A 13,342-nucleotide genomic window follows, 5' to 3' on the forward strand; every position below is an offset into this window, starting at 1 on the left:
TCACATTGATTTTATATTTCTTCTTTGTCCCTTTCTTTTTCTTTCCGTTTTTCCTTTTGTGGTTTGAGATTATCTTTTGTATTTTACTTATGTTCTCTTCTTTTTGGTTTTTGTGAATCTATTGTATGTTTTTGATTTGTGGTTACTCTGTTTTTCAAGTACGTTAACCCCTTCCTATATCTAGTTGCCTTAGACTGGTAGTCTCATAGGCTCAAACACATTCTTGAAAAAAAATCTACATTTTCTTACTATCCTCCCACACATTATATGATTTTCATGTCCTCTTTACCTTCTTCATGTTCATCCTTTTGTTGTTTATTGTTGTTATCACTTTCACAGAAATTTTTGAATTTTTTTTAAAATCTGTGTACTGGCTTGAGTGATTTACTTTCTAATTGTGACTTTTCTCTTCCCTATTGATTCTTACTTCTTTTCCATTTAGAGAAGACCTTTCAATATTTCCTTTAGGATAGATAGCTTTAGTATTGCTATAATTTTTTAGTTTTTGCTTGTCTGAAAAATTCTTTCTCTCTCCTATTCTAAATGATAATCTTGCTCAGTAGAGTATCCTAGGCTGCACATTTTTCCCTTCCAGGACTTTGAATATATCTTGCCACTCCCTTCTAGCTTGTAGTGTCTCTTTAGAGAAATCAGCTCATAGCCTTATGGAGGTTACCTTGTAATTAACTCTGTTTTTTTCTTGCTGCCTTTAGAATCCTCTCTTTAAGTTTTTCCATTTTAATTGCAGTATGTCTTGGTGTAGGTCTGTTTGGATTTATCTTGTTTGGGACCCTCTGTACTTCCTGTACCTGGAAATCTGTTTCCTTTTTGCGTTTGGGAAGTTTTCAGTCATAATTTCTTCAAATACATTTTCAATCTCCTTTTCTCTTTCTTTTCCTTCTGGGATCCCCTTTAAGTATAGATTGGAATGCTTTATATTATCCCATAGGTCTCTTATATTGCTTTCTTTTTTTTTTTTTTTTTAAATTTGGCTTTCTGTTTGTGATCCTCATTGGGTGATTTCCATTATTATATTTTCCAAATCACTTATTTGTTCTTCTGCATTATTCATTCTGCTATTCATTGACTTTAGCTCAGCTTTCATCTTGGTGAATGAATTTTCTAATTTTTCTTGGCTCCTTCTTATAGTTTCTAGTTCCTTTTTACAGTAATCTGCCTTTCTGTCAATAGTCCTTAATTCCTTCAGTATTTTCATTATCTCCTTTTTGAACTCAGTGTCTATTTGACTGAAGAGGTCTGTTTTGTTGTTCTTTCAGGGGAATTCTCTTGATTTTTTAATTGGGAGCGGTTCCTCTGCTTCTTCATTTTACTTATATTTCTCTTGTTGTATGAGTTTAAGAGAAACAATTATCTGCTGTGGTCTTGGAGGGATATTTTTATGTGGGAGCATCCCTGTGTAGCTTGTGTGGGTTTAATATTTTTTGGTGCAAGGGATATTTTTAGTGTGGATGACTGCCACCTCTTTCCTCAATGTATGCTGGCCATTATCCCCTTGATAGTAGGTTTGACTGGAGTTGTGGTGACCAGAGCCTGCACTGAATATTGAGTGACTAGTGAGGAGGGCCTCCTTTCTGCTCTGTGGTTGTCACTGCCCTGTTAGGGGCTGGGTCTGTTCCCTAGTTGTTGAGGTAGAAGCCCCCAGATCCATCTTTTTTTTTTTTTTTTTAAACATCTTTATTGGAGTATAATTGCTTTACAATGTTGTGTTAGTTGCTGCTGTATAAAAGTGAATCAGCTCTATGTATACATATATTCCCATATCTCCTCCCTCTTACATCTCCCTCCCACTATCCCTATTCCACCCCTCTAGGTGGTCACAAAGCACCGAGCTGATCTTCCTGTGCTATGCGGCTGCTTCCCACTAGCTATCTGTTTTACATTTGGTAGTGTATATATGTCCATGCCACTCTCTCACTTCGTCCCAGCTTACCCTTCCCCCTCTCCGTGTCTTCAAGTCCACTCTCTACGTCTGCATCTTTATTCCTGTCCTGCTCCTAGGTTCTTCAGACCTTTTTTTTTTTAAGATTCCATATATATGTGTTAGCATACAGTATTTGTTTATCTCTTTCTGACTTACTTCACTCTGTATGACAGTCTCTAGGTCCATCCACCTCACTACAAATAACTCAATTTCGTTTCTTTTTATGGCTAATATTCCATTGTATATATGTGCCACATCTTCTTTATCCATTCATCTGTTGATGGACACTTAGGTTGTTTCCATATCCTGGCTATTGTAAATAGAGCTGCCAAAAATATGGAACGCTACATGAATGTGCATGTCATCCTTGCGCAGGGGCCATGCTAATCTTCTCTGTATCATTCTAATTTTAGTATATGTGCTGCTGAAGTGAGTGCACCAGATCCATTTCTAAACTGTGTTTTTGAGCTGCAGTGTGAGGTAGGTGGGATTGGAGCACTCCCACTGGGAGAGGAGCCACTGAGTATTCCTCTGCCAGAGCTGTTCATTGGTGAGTGTGCTCTGTTGTGTCACCTGTCACTTGTTATGTGGGCTCACAAAGTACACTGTTGTTGGCACTGCCTTTGGCCCTGTCTCAACCTTGGGTATGCCGACAATCGGCCCTGTCCCTCAGGTGTTGTTTGCATAAGTACACCAGCACAGGTCCACTGAAGTTAGGTACCAGGACTGCAGCAGTCATGAACCTGGTCCCACTGTGGGAGCTATAGAGGCAGCTCAGACCCTGGCGTGGCCCAGCCTCTGTGTGTACACACCCACAAAGCCCACAGCTGCTAATGTTAGACCCATCCCAGTCGGGGGAGCACTCGTTGTCCGCTCAGATGTCCTGCAGGCACTCAGTTTACAAAGCTGGTGGCAGAAGTATATATCTGTGGCTCACGCAGCCGTGGGGAGAAATTTCAGCCCTGCATTCTGTCTCGTAGCCCCTGGGGCTCAGCTTTGGTTTTGGTCCTGCCTCTGTGAGTGGGCAACCCGCTGATGGCTGCTCCTGGAACCTGCTGAGGTGGCAGCTGGGGCATGGGACCCAGCTGAGGCAGGGGCCCCTGAGGTGGTGGCTGGTGCATGTGAGCCCATGGAGGTGGGAGCCACTAGGCAGTGGCTGGGGTACACTCTCCCGGAGCCTGGGGAAGCAGGGGCCAGCACATGGAGAAAGAAGCCATGATAGCCACCCTGCCCCTCCCTTTGCAGACCACTTAACAATGGCACTTTGCTTCTCTGGTGGGTCCAGGCTTCTGCAAACACACCATGGTTGCGGCCACACCCCACACTAGTCCCTTCAGTCTGTCTCTGCACAGCCAACAGCGGTCCTCTCCCTGGGTCTGTCCTCTAAGCCCTGAGTTCCAGCACCCAGTCCCTGCCTGTACCTGTAGATGTGCATCTCAGGCTGAGGCACACAGGGTGGTGGCATGGATCGAATGTGCAAGTCTCTCTCTGTTCTGCCTACCACAAACCAGTTGCTGTGCTCTCCTCTGAGCCTCTGAAGGTCCCTTTCTGTCCCGGCTGATCTCCCTGCCAGTGTGGGGGCTTCCCAGGGTGCAGGAACCTTTCCTCTTTTTCAACTCCCTCCCAAGGGCGCAGGTCCCATCAGCTTCCTCTTTTTCTTTTCCCTTTCATCCTATCCAGTTACGTGGAGATCTTTCTTGTCCTTTCAGGTGTTTCGGGTCTTTTGCTAGTGTTTAGTAGGTGTTCTGTGGGAATTGTTCCATTTTTAGATGTATTTTTGAGGTACTTATGGGAGGAGGTGAGTTCCATATCCTCTTACTCTGCAATCTTGAATAACCACCCTATCAGAATATTCTGATTTACCTAATTTCCCTCATATTTACCTCATTTCCCTCAAGATTTAGGTCAGCTGAATGAATCTATTCTGGCTGAGTCATAATTTTAAAAAGGCATTTTACTGTCTTACTACTCTGAAATAATATTTGTATTTTCATGGAACCCTCCAAAGCCTTCACCCAAAGATTTTGGCAGTGAAGACACAGTGGCTACTTGGAATTAGTGTGGCTCTAACAGGAAGAATGAGAAGCAAAAATCAAAGCAAAACCAGACAAAAAATCTGAATGGGGTATAACAATAAATCTGGTCTTTTCTCGATAACCCAGAAATAGCAAATACTTAACATGCAGACAACCACTGCCTTTCCTGGGCCCTTGGCAGACATCAGTAATCAATCATACTGCTCTTTCTGCTAAACCCAGACATGGTGGCCTCAGAATCTCTTCAAAAGAGCCCTCTAGGAACTGAATTTTGATATGCAAAATAAGCTTGTGTAACATTCCTGGCATAACCAAAAAGTCTCCATTCTTTACTGTTCTCTCTTGTTCTTCTCCCACATTCAGAACCTTATGTGTATCTTGAAAGTTCTAAAAATATCTGGATTTAAATTTCCTAGTTGGGTCTGTATGTTGGAATCACAGGGTGCTGCTCTAGTTGTTTCTGTCTCATTTAAAAGAATGAGGCAATTGACTAATGGAAAAGACTTAGGATGATGGGACAATAAAGAAGGTTTGTCATGTTTGACTTCTTTTTTCTTCTGAGATCCATCCTTAAAATGCTGTTACTGGATGACTGGAAAATTCTCATTGATGCTAAGAAAGAAGCCATCTACCCCTCACACAGCTTACTATCCACATTAACATGACTCTACTATTATACTTTCTTCATCAATTTAACTTTCCTCTTTCAGCAAAAGCTTGCCCAAGAAAATAAATATTGCAGTTAACTTTACTGTGCATTCTGAAGATCCATCAACTCTCAAGTAGGGAAAAGCATTAAACAAGTTTACATCCTAACACCCTTTGAACATGCCTCTTCAAAATTTTCACTATATACTGTGTCCTCAATTTCCAAACTACTTTATCATGATTCTTACCCAATCCTAACCAAGCTTCCCACATTGAAAGACATGCTTCTCAGTAGACTTCAAATATCATAAACTTCCCCAGTTTACCCTTCTTCATTTGTGAGGATATGAAGACTCTTTAAAGGTAGTGTTCTCATTTCCTACAGTAAGAAGAAATTCTGCTTTGTCGTATCAGGTTGTTTGGGTGATATTTTGGGGGAGCCACTCTATGACAATGTCAACAGCTCCTGAGCTGTTCAGGTGAATACAACTAACACTTATTGGGCAATTTCTATGTGTAAAGCACCTGGAAGTTTAGTGGAATGGGCTTAAATCTCTAAATCTTCCAACTAGTGGAGGCATACCAGGCATATGAGTACCAAAATGAAGTAATATTATCAGGTGGTTTTTAGAGAAAGAATTAATTCCCACTGGGATATCTCAGAAGACTTCTTGGAGGTGATCTATTTGAATTGTCACACCGGAACAAGGCTAATATGTCCAAATGGGAATGGAAGTGGGGGGAGAGCATTCTAGACTGAGGCAATAGGAGCCAAGGGCAAAGAGGTGGAAAAGGTCAGAGTGTGTCCCCAAAACTCAAGAAGGCACGTGGGATGGTAGGAATAGAGGGAAATGGGGCTGGAAAGGTGGATACAGATCAAGCATCCCGTACTTGGAATGCCAGAAAGGAGTTTCAGGTCTGATTCTGTATGCAGTGAGTGCGCAGGAGGTTTTTGAGTTTGCTCTACATTCTCACTCTCCCCACCTCTCCCTCCATCTCTGTCTCTCAGGTTTTCTGCCTCTATCCCTTGTTCTCTCCCCTTTCCTCCCCTTCTCTCCATTACCTACAACCCCTCCTTTCTCTGGTCCCTTTCTTTTCCCTTAATCGAATCTCCTCTTCTCTATCTCATCTCTGTGGCTCACATCCTCTTGTTTTCTTTGTGATCTCCAGCATTTATATTTTCTCTCTCATCTCCACAGCTTGCTCTTATTCCAGATTTTCCTCCTCGTTTAACACTCTAGTTCTCCCACTGCTATTAGATGTTTTACTCCCTGTTGTCCCCCATCCCTCGGTCCTGCCTCCTGCCTCTCTTGCCCTCACTTGCGATCTCTCTCAATCTCTCCCCTTCTGTGTGTGTATTGTCTTTATTCTTTCTGACTGCAACTAGTCTTTCTCTGTGTGGCTAGGAAAATGGCACCTTATTTCCAGACTCATGATCCAAAGACCTTTTTTTTTTTTTTTTTTTTTTTTTTTCTCCTGCAGCATCAAATTGAACAATCTCACAGAAGGGCTGTAGCTGGCCAGCCTTGGCTGATGTATTGATTGACCCCAGGATGGATTATGGCAGCCAGGGTAATGGGTGCTGACAGTAGCAAGGCTTCTTTTCCATGCAGAAGCCTGTGGCTGGCAGCCCTTCCAGAACCACAGGGACTAGGGAAGGGAAGGCTCCTCAAGGCACCAATGCTGGACAGACCAGAAACAGCAGATATTCACTTTGTGATTATTAAAGTTCCATTTCACAGGTGAGGAAACAGAGTCCCAGGGTATCAAATGAGTCTCCTGGTCACAACCACCCCAATCTGAACTGACTTCAAATCCGTTTCTTAATCTCTTTATGACGCCCTCATTCTCTCACTAATTTTAAATGAAGTGTTTGCTGCAGTCTCTGCCTTGCAAATGTAGCCAGTGAGTTTTGAATTCAAACCATCATTTGAATTATGATAGTTGATCTGGTCTGCACCTAACCCTAGCCCACCCCCTTTCTTCCACTTGCTTCTTTCCTTTCTCTCTCTCTCTCTCTCTCTTTTTTTTTTGTATATTTCTAAGAGGACAGCTGAGGAGAGGTAACCCAACTCTTACCTAATTAGATTCTTCAGTTTACATTTTCTTCTTTTAAAGAATAACATTGTAACATTTCCAAGGGCTGAATTTTTAAATACTGAAGTATCCACCTGCCAGGATGCCAGAGTTTAGCTGGGAAGCTCAGTGAGAGTTCCTGTGAAGATAAGACTAAAGAATGGTTCTCTTTACCAGAATAGAGAGTGATGCCCCAGGCTGTGCATCGTAATGTCTAGGTAAATGAGCAGCCTATCATATTTCTTATCAAGATTAAAACTTTAAGCAGATGCTGCATGTGTCAAAACAGAAGAGAAGATACCAGTTAACATCTAAGACATAGAGGAAAGTGTCTTTGGTAAACTATAATTTCTTTTTACATTAGGGAAGAGGTATATTGCTTTTCTCCATTTTAATGTGCCTTTAATGGATTTATTTCTAAATGTAAAAATAATAAATGCACATTTGAAAAAGTTTGGGAAAGTATATAACAGTGAATTAGAAGGAAAAAACACTAAGAGCTTGAGGGATCTTTCTAGGCCTTTTTTTTTCTGTAAATATGTTTACATTGTTCAAAATATGCTCATGCTTTAATTTTGCATCATATGTTTTTCAGTTAATTTTACACATAAAGTTGTAAGATTTGCTTACTGTTTCATGTCATTCATGTTCTTAAAAAACATGGTTTTTAATTATTGTATAGAATACTGTAGTGTAGTTGTACCATGATAATTTATTATTTCCCTGATGCTGTACCTTGATGTGGTTTCTAGCTTTTCTCACTGATAGGCTGCCAAGAATATGTTTAGGACTAAATCTGGTGCATTTTCTCTGTGAGTTACTGTTTATTTCTTACTTCCATGATAGGCATGTATAGTAGGCATAGAGTCTATAATAGAGTTTTATAAGGAATAGCTTGAAGATGTTATTTATATTAATCTGATTCCAACTTTGAGGCCATATTCCTCTAATGCTGACAAAAACAGGGGAACTTGAAAATCAAGACATTGTAGACACAGGGAAACTTTGTTTCAGACGTCTCTCTAAAGGTCAGAGACTTATGTAAAAATACCCATCCAGATTTACCAGACCTTATATTTTGTTATATTTGCCTTAGATATTTTGTTTTTTTAAGAAGCCAAACCATACAAATATAGTTCAAGCTCATTTTTCACCCCACCCCTGCCCCTGACCAGAAGTAAATACAATCCTAGAGTTGGTGAGAATCCTTCGTATCCAACTATCCATATTTTTATATTTTTAAAAAACATGCAGGTATTAAAAAATGGTAAATAGTGTTCTTTAGTGTACTTAAATTTTTTATTTCACTATTGTCATCTTGTATATATCATCCTTATTTTTTGCTCAATGTTATGTTTTGAGATGTTTAACCAAGGATCTGTCATTTTAAGTGCTGTGTACTATACTTATTGTATAAAAATACTACAATTTATGTACCCGTTGACATATATTGATGGATATATTGTTCTCCTCTTCTGTTTTCCTATGACAGACCCATGCTTGGTAACTGTCTTCACGCGTGTCTCATTTTGATGTGTGCAGTTTTCTCGTGGGTGAGTACTTAGCAGTGGATTTGCTGTGTTAAAGGGCACGTACATCTACAGCATTGTGATCTCTACTTCCAGCTTGCTTCCCAAGGTGAGTGTTATCAAATTACTTCCTACTGCCTGTGTGTGAGAACTCATCCTTGTTCACGCCTGTTATTGTCAGATTTCCTATTTCCAGCCAATCTGAAAAGTATGCAGTGCTATGTATTTGTAGATTGAATTTGCATTTCCTGTATTCCTGGTGTGGTAGAGCATCTTGTCGCATATGTAATGGTCCTTATGGTTTCTTCTTCAGTGCATTTCCTTTGCTCACCCCCTTTTTTCTTTCTGTTTGGGTTGTCTTTTACATTTTATGAGTTCGCATTTTCTTCATGCCAGTTTTTTGTTGAGTAAATGCCTTTTAATATCTCTTTGCAGTCTGTGGCTTGTATTTTTACTTTATGGAATTATTTGTTGTATAGAAGTTTTAATCTTCAAACAAATCAAATTTGCGAGTCTTTTATTGTAACCAGTATCTAAGAAATCCCTTCTATCCTGTTGAAAAAAAACCACATTCTGATAGTTTCTGCTAAATGTTTTAAGGTTTGCTGCTCCCATTTAGATTTTCATCTATTTTAAATATATTTCAGGAAATGTTGTGAGGTATAAATGCAATTTGATTCTATTTTTCCATATAGGAAACAATTTCCCCGACATCATTTATTGAATACAGCATCTTTTCCCAGCAGTTTGCAATGCCACTTCTGTCATACTCCAGTTTTTCATTTATGTATGGGTTTGCTTCTGGGCTCTCTGTTCTGTTCCTCTGGTCTATTTGCCTATCTCTGGTTCAAAAAAGCACTATTTTAATCACTTACAGCTTCATAGTAACTCTTTCTCTCTGCTAGGGAGAGTTCTTCTGACTTGTTATTCTTCAAAATTGTTTTAGATATTCTTCGCCCATTATCTTCTGTAAACTTTACTATCACCTTATCAAGTTCCATAAGAAACTCTAGGATTTTTATCAAAATTGCATTGAGAATTAATAGATTACTTTGGAAAAAATAGACTTTTTAATGATAGTGAATCTACCAATGTACTAACAAGGAATATCTTTAGATTTATTCAAAATTTTTATATTCTATAATAAAATTTGGTCATTTTCTTTAGATAGGATCAATATATTTTTGGTGAGATTTATATTTAAGTAGTTCACAGATCTTGTTACTAGGTTAAATGGGATAATTCATCCTATTAAATTTTCTAATTGTCTTTTGCTAATGTATAGAACATTATTCTTTTTTATTTTCATAATCGTATATCCAGGAAACTTGCTGAACTCTCTTATTAACTTTATCACAAAGTTACATTTTAATTAGTTTTCTGAATCTATCAGATAATAAAATGCCCTCTCTCTCTCTTTCTCCTCTTTTTTTTCCAGATAGTATGGTGAGTTACATTGATTTCTTTTAAAGTGTTAAAACATTTTTGCATAGCTGGAATTAACTCCATCTGATCCTGATATTTGCCTCTTCATGTATTATGAGAATCAATTTGCATTTTTAGATTTTGGTATACTTAATATAATGGAAAATTCACCAGTTAAACCATTAAAAATTATAAAATTTAGTGGCATTTACAGTGTTGTGCAACCATCACCATTGTCTAGCTCTAGAACATTTTCATCACCCCAAAAGGAAACCCTGTACCCATTAAACAGTCACATCCCATTTCCCCTTCTCTTTAGCTCCTGGCAACCAGTAGTCTACTTTCTGGTTATATGGATTTGTCTGTTTGGACATTTTATATAAATGGAATCATATGTGGTTCTTTGTGACTGGCTTCTCTCACTTAACATACCATATTCAAGGTTGGTCTACATTGTATCATGTATCTATATTTTATACGGCTGTGTAATATTCCATTGTATGCATATACTACATTTTGTTTCTCCATCAGTTAATGGACGCCTAGGTTGTTTACATCTTCTGGCTATCATGAATAATGATGCTATAAATTTTTTGTGTACAAGTTTTATTTGAACACCTCTTTAATTCTTTTTGGAATGTACCTAGGATTTGTATGGTAAGTATGTGTTGAAAGTATTGAGGAACCACCAAACTGTTTTCCCCAGTTGCTGCACCATTTTATATTCCCTTGAGCTGTGCATGATGATACCAATATCTTCACAACTTCACTTACACCTGTTATTTTCTATTTCTTTGAGCATAGTCATTCTAGTGGGTATGAAGTGATATTGCATTGTGGTTTTGATTTGCATATCCTTAATGACTATGATGTTTAGCATCTTTTTATGTGTCTATTGGCGATTTTATTATTTTCTTAAAGCAATGTCTAGTCAAGTGTTTACCCATTTTAAAATAAGGTTGGTGGTTTGTTGATTTTGAGCTGTAAGTATTGTTTATATATTCTGGGTACTAGGCCCTTATTAGATTTATGATTTATAAACATTTTTTCCTGTTTTTTTTTGGTTGTCTTACCACTTTCTTGATAGTGTCCTTTGTATAATTGTTGTTAATTTTGTTGAAGTTTAATTCATCTGTTTTTTTTCTTTTGTTGCTTATGCTTTTGGTGGCATAGAATTAGAAATATTTTGCTAAGAATTTTTGTATCTATCATCCTGAAAGGGATTTGTCTATAATTATTTTTCTTGTAAATTCCTTGTTATAGTTTGGAAATATAATAGGTTGTGCTGGCCTCAAAAAAAGAGTGAAGTTACCTTCCTATCATTAATATTTTCTAGAAAGTTTTGCAAAATATTGGAGTTATTTCTTCCTTGGATGTTTAGAATTCACTGGTGAAAACTTCTAGGCCTTGAGAGTTCTTGGTAGGGAGTTTTCACATAATGGATTCAATTTCTTTAAGAGATATTTAGTTATTCAAAATTTCTATTTCTTTTTGTCTGCTTTGGTGAATTGCATTTTTGAGGAATTTCCCATTTCATCCAGATAGTCAAATTTATTGGTATAAAGTCATTCATAATATCCTCTGGTGAAGTTTTTCATGTCTGAAGACTCTGTAGTGATAACCCGTTTTTCTTTAAATATTGTTAATTTGTGTTTTCTCTCTTTTTTCTTTAATTAATTTTATAAGGGGTTATCAATTTATTAATCTTTTCAGAGAAAAAACTTTTCTGATTTTTCTCTGTGTATGTTTGTATCTACTTTATTGATTTCTGTTTTTATCTTTATGTCTGTCTTAAGTTTGATTTGCTTTTCTAACTCTAACTTCTTGAGGTAGATGTTTACATATTTACATTTCTGGATTTCTTCTTTTCTATTATACACCATTAAGATTATACATTTTCATAAAATTACTATTTTACCTATAGCCAACCACTCTCAAACTTTTTAAATCATAATTTTATTGAGAGATAAATAACAAAGCACAAGATTCACACTTTGAAGTGTACAGTTTAGTAGCTTTTAGTACATTCACAATTGTGCAACAATCACCATCTAATTCCAGGATATTTTAATTACCTCAAAAAGAAGCTCCATATACATTAGCAGTCTCTCTTCTTTCTTCTTTCCCCTAACCTCTATCAACCACTGACTAACTTAACTTCTGTTTCTATAGATTTGCCTGTTTTGGACATTTCATATAAATGGAATCATGATATTTGGCCTTTTGTGTCTTGCTTCTTTCATTTAGCATAATGTTATCATCATTCATCCACGTTGTAGCATGTATCAGTAATTCACTCTGTTTGATTGCCAAATAATATTCCCTTGTACAAATATATATCACATATTTTGAAAAACTGCCACAGTGTTTTCCAAGGTGCCATCCCACCAGCAACATATGAGGGTTCCAATTTCTCCACATCATTACCAATACTTGCTATTGTCTATCTGTTATAGACATTCTGTTAGGTGTGAAATGGTATCTCGTTGTGGGTTTTGGTTTACATTTCTCTAATGACTAATGATATTGAACATATTTTCAAGTACTTACTGTACGTTTTTATATCTTGTTCAGAGAAATGTTTATTTGAATCCTTTAGTCATTTTGTAATTGAATCATCTATTCTTTGCTCCTTTTTTTCCTACTTTCTTGCCTTTTTTTTTTTAATCGTCCTATGGTAACTTTTATTCTTCTATGAGTTCATCATTTGGTAGCTTTTCCAGAAAGGTCTTCTAGAGCAAGGGTCCCCAACCCCCAGCCCGTGGACGAGTACTGGCCCATGGCCTGTTAGGAACCGGGCTGCACAGCAGGAATTGAGAGGCAGGCGAAGGAGCGAAGCTTCCTCTGCCACTCCCCATCGCTCTCCATCGCTCCCCATGGCTCGCATTACCACCCAAATCATCCCCCCCGCCCCCGTCCATGTGAAAATTGTCTTCCATGAAACTGGTCCCTGATGCCAAAAAAGTTGGAGACTACTGTTCTAGAGAGTTTCCCATCATCCTATATGTGTATAAACAAACACACACGTACATACACATACACATATAGTGTGTGTGTACATTTTTTCCTGCTCTATGTCTAATGATTGTTTAACTGTGTAAACCATTTTATCTTGATAATTATGTTCCACCAGCACTTTAAATGATACAAGCTGATTGTGTTTATATCAGTGTTATCTCCTTGTGGGTTTTAACACTTTTTTCCCTACTCAGATAGCTTTTAAGATTTTCTCTTTATACACAATTTCTGCTGTTTTATTTAAATGTCTATGAATTTATTTTTATTTATCTTGCTCAGTACTCTGAGTGTATGTTAAAACTGATAACTCTTGTTAATCTTTTATTCTAAAAATCCTTAGTGTATCTTCTTTAATATTCCTTCTCCAACAAATCTTCTATTCTTTTGACACTCCAGTTAAGTGTATATTTGTACTTCTGCATCTACTCTCCATCCCTCTTAATACTTTAAGATTTACTCCTTTTTCGTGCTGCACTCTAGCCGAATTCTTTGATACTAATGTCCAATTTGCTGCCTCTCTTTTTGACTGTGTCCATTCCAGAGTTTATCTTTTCCATTAACTTTTTATTTCAGTCAGTGACTAATTTTTATTTCCAAAAGTTCTACCTGATACTTTCATAGAAGTCTTTTCTTTTTTAGCTTCACATCTGTTTTTCCATTTTAAGGAT

The 13,342-nt window shown here is 37.6% G+C and overlaps 1 non-coding gene across 1 annotated transcript; it reads right to left on the reverse strand.

The window, feature by feature from the left end:
* Positions 1-2,272: 2,272 nt before the first annotated feature.
* Positions 2,273-2,381, reverse strand: LOC131756436 (U6 spliceosomal RNA). The gene has a single exon (XR_009335620.1). It is a non-coding gene; the product is annotated as a U6 spliceosomal RNA (small nuclear RNA).
* Between the last annotated feature and the right edge of the window lie 10,961 nt (positions 2,382-13,342).

This window comes from Kogia breviceps, chromosome 4 (genome assembly GCF_026419965.1).
Source record: "Kogia breviceps isolate mKogBre1 chromosome 4, mKogBre1 haplotype 1, whole genome shotgun sequence".
Taxonomy (NCBI): Eukaryota; Metazoa; Chordata; class Mammalia; order Artiodactyla; family Physeteridae; genus Kogia; species Kogia breviceps.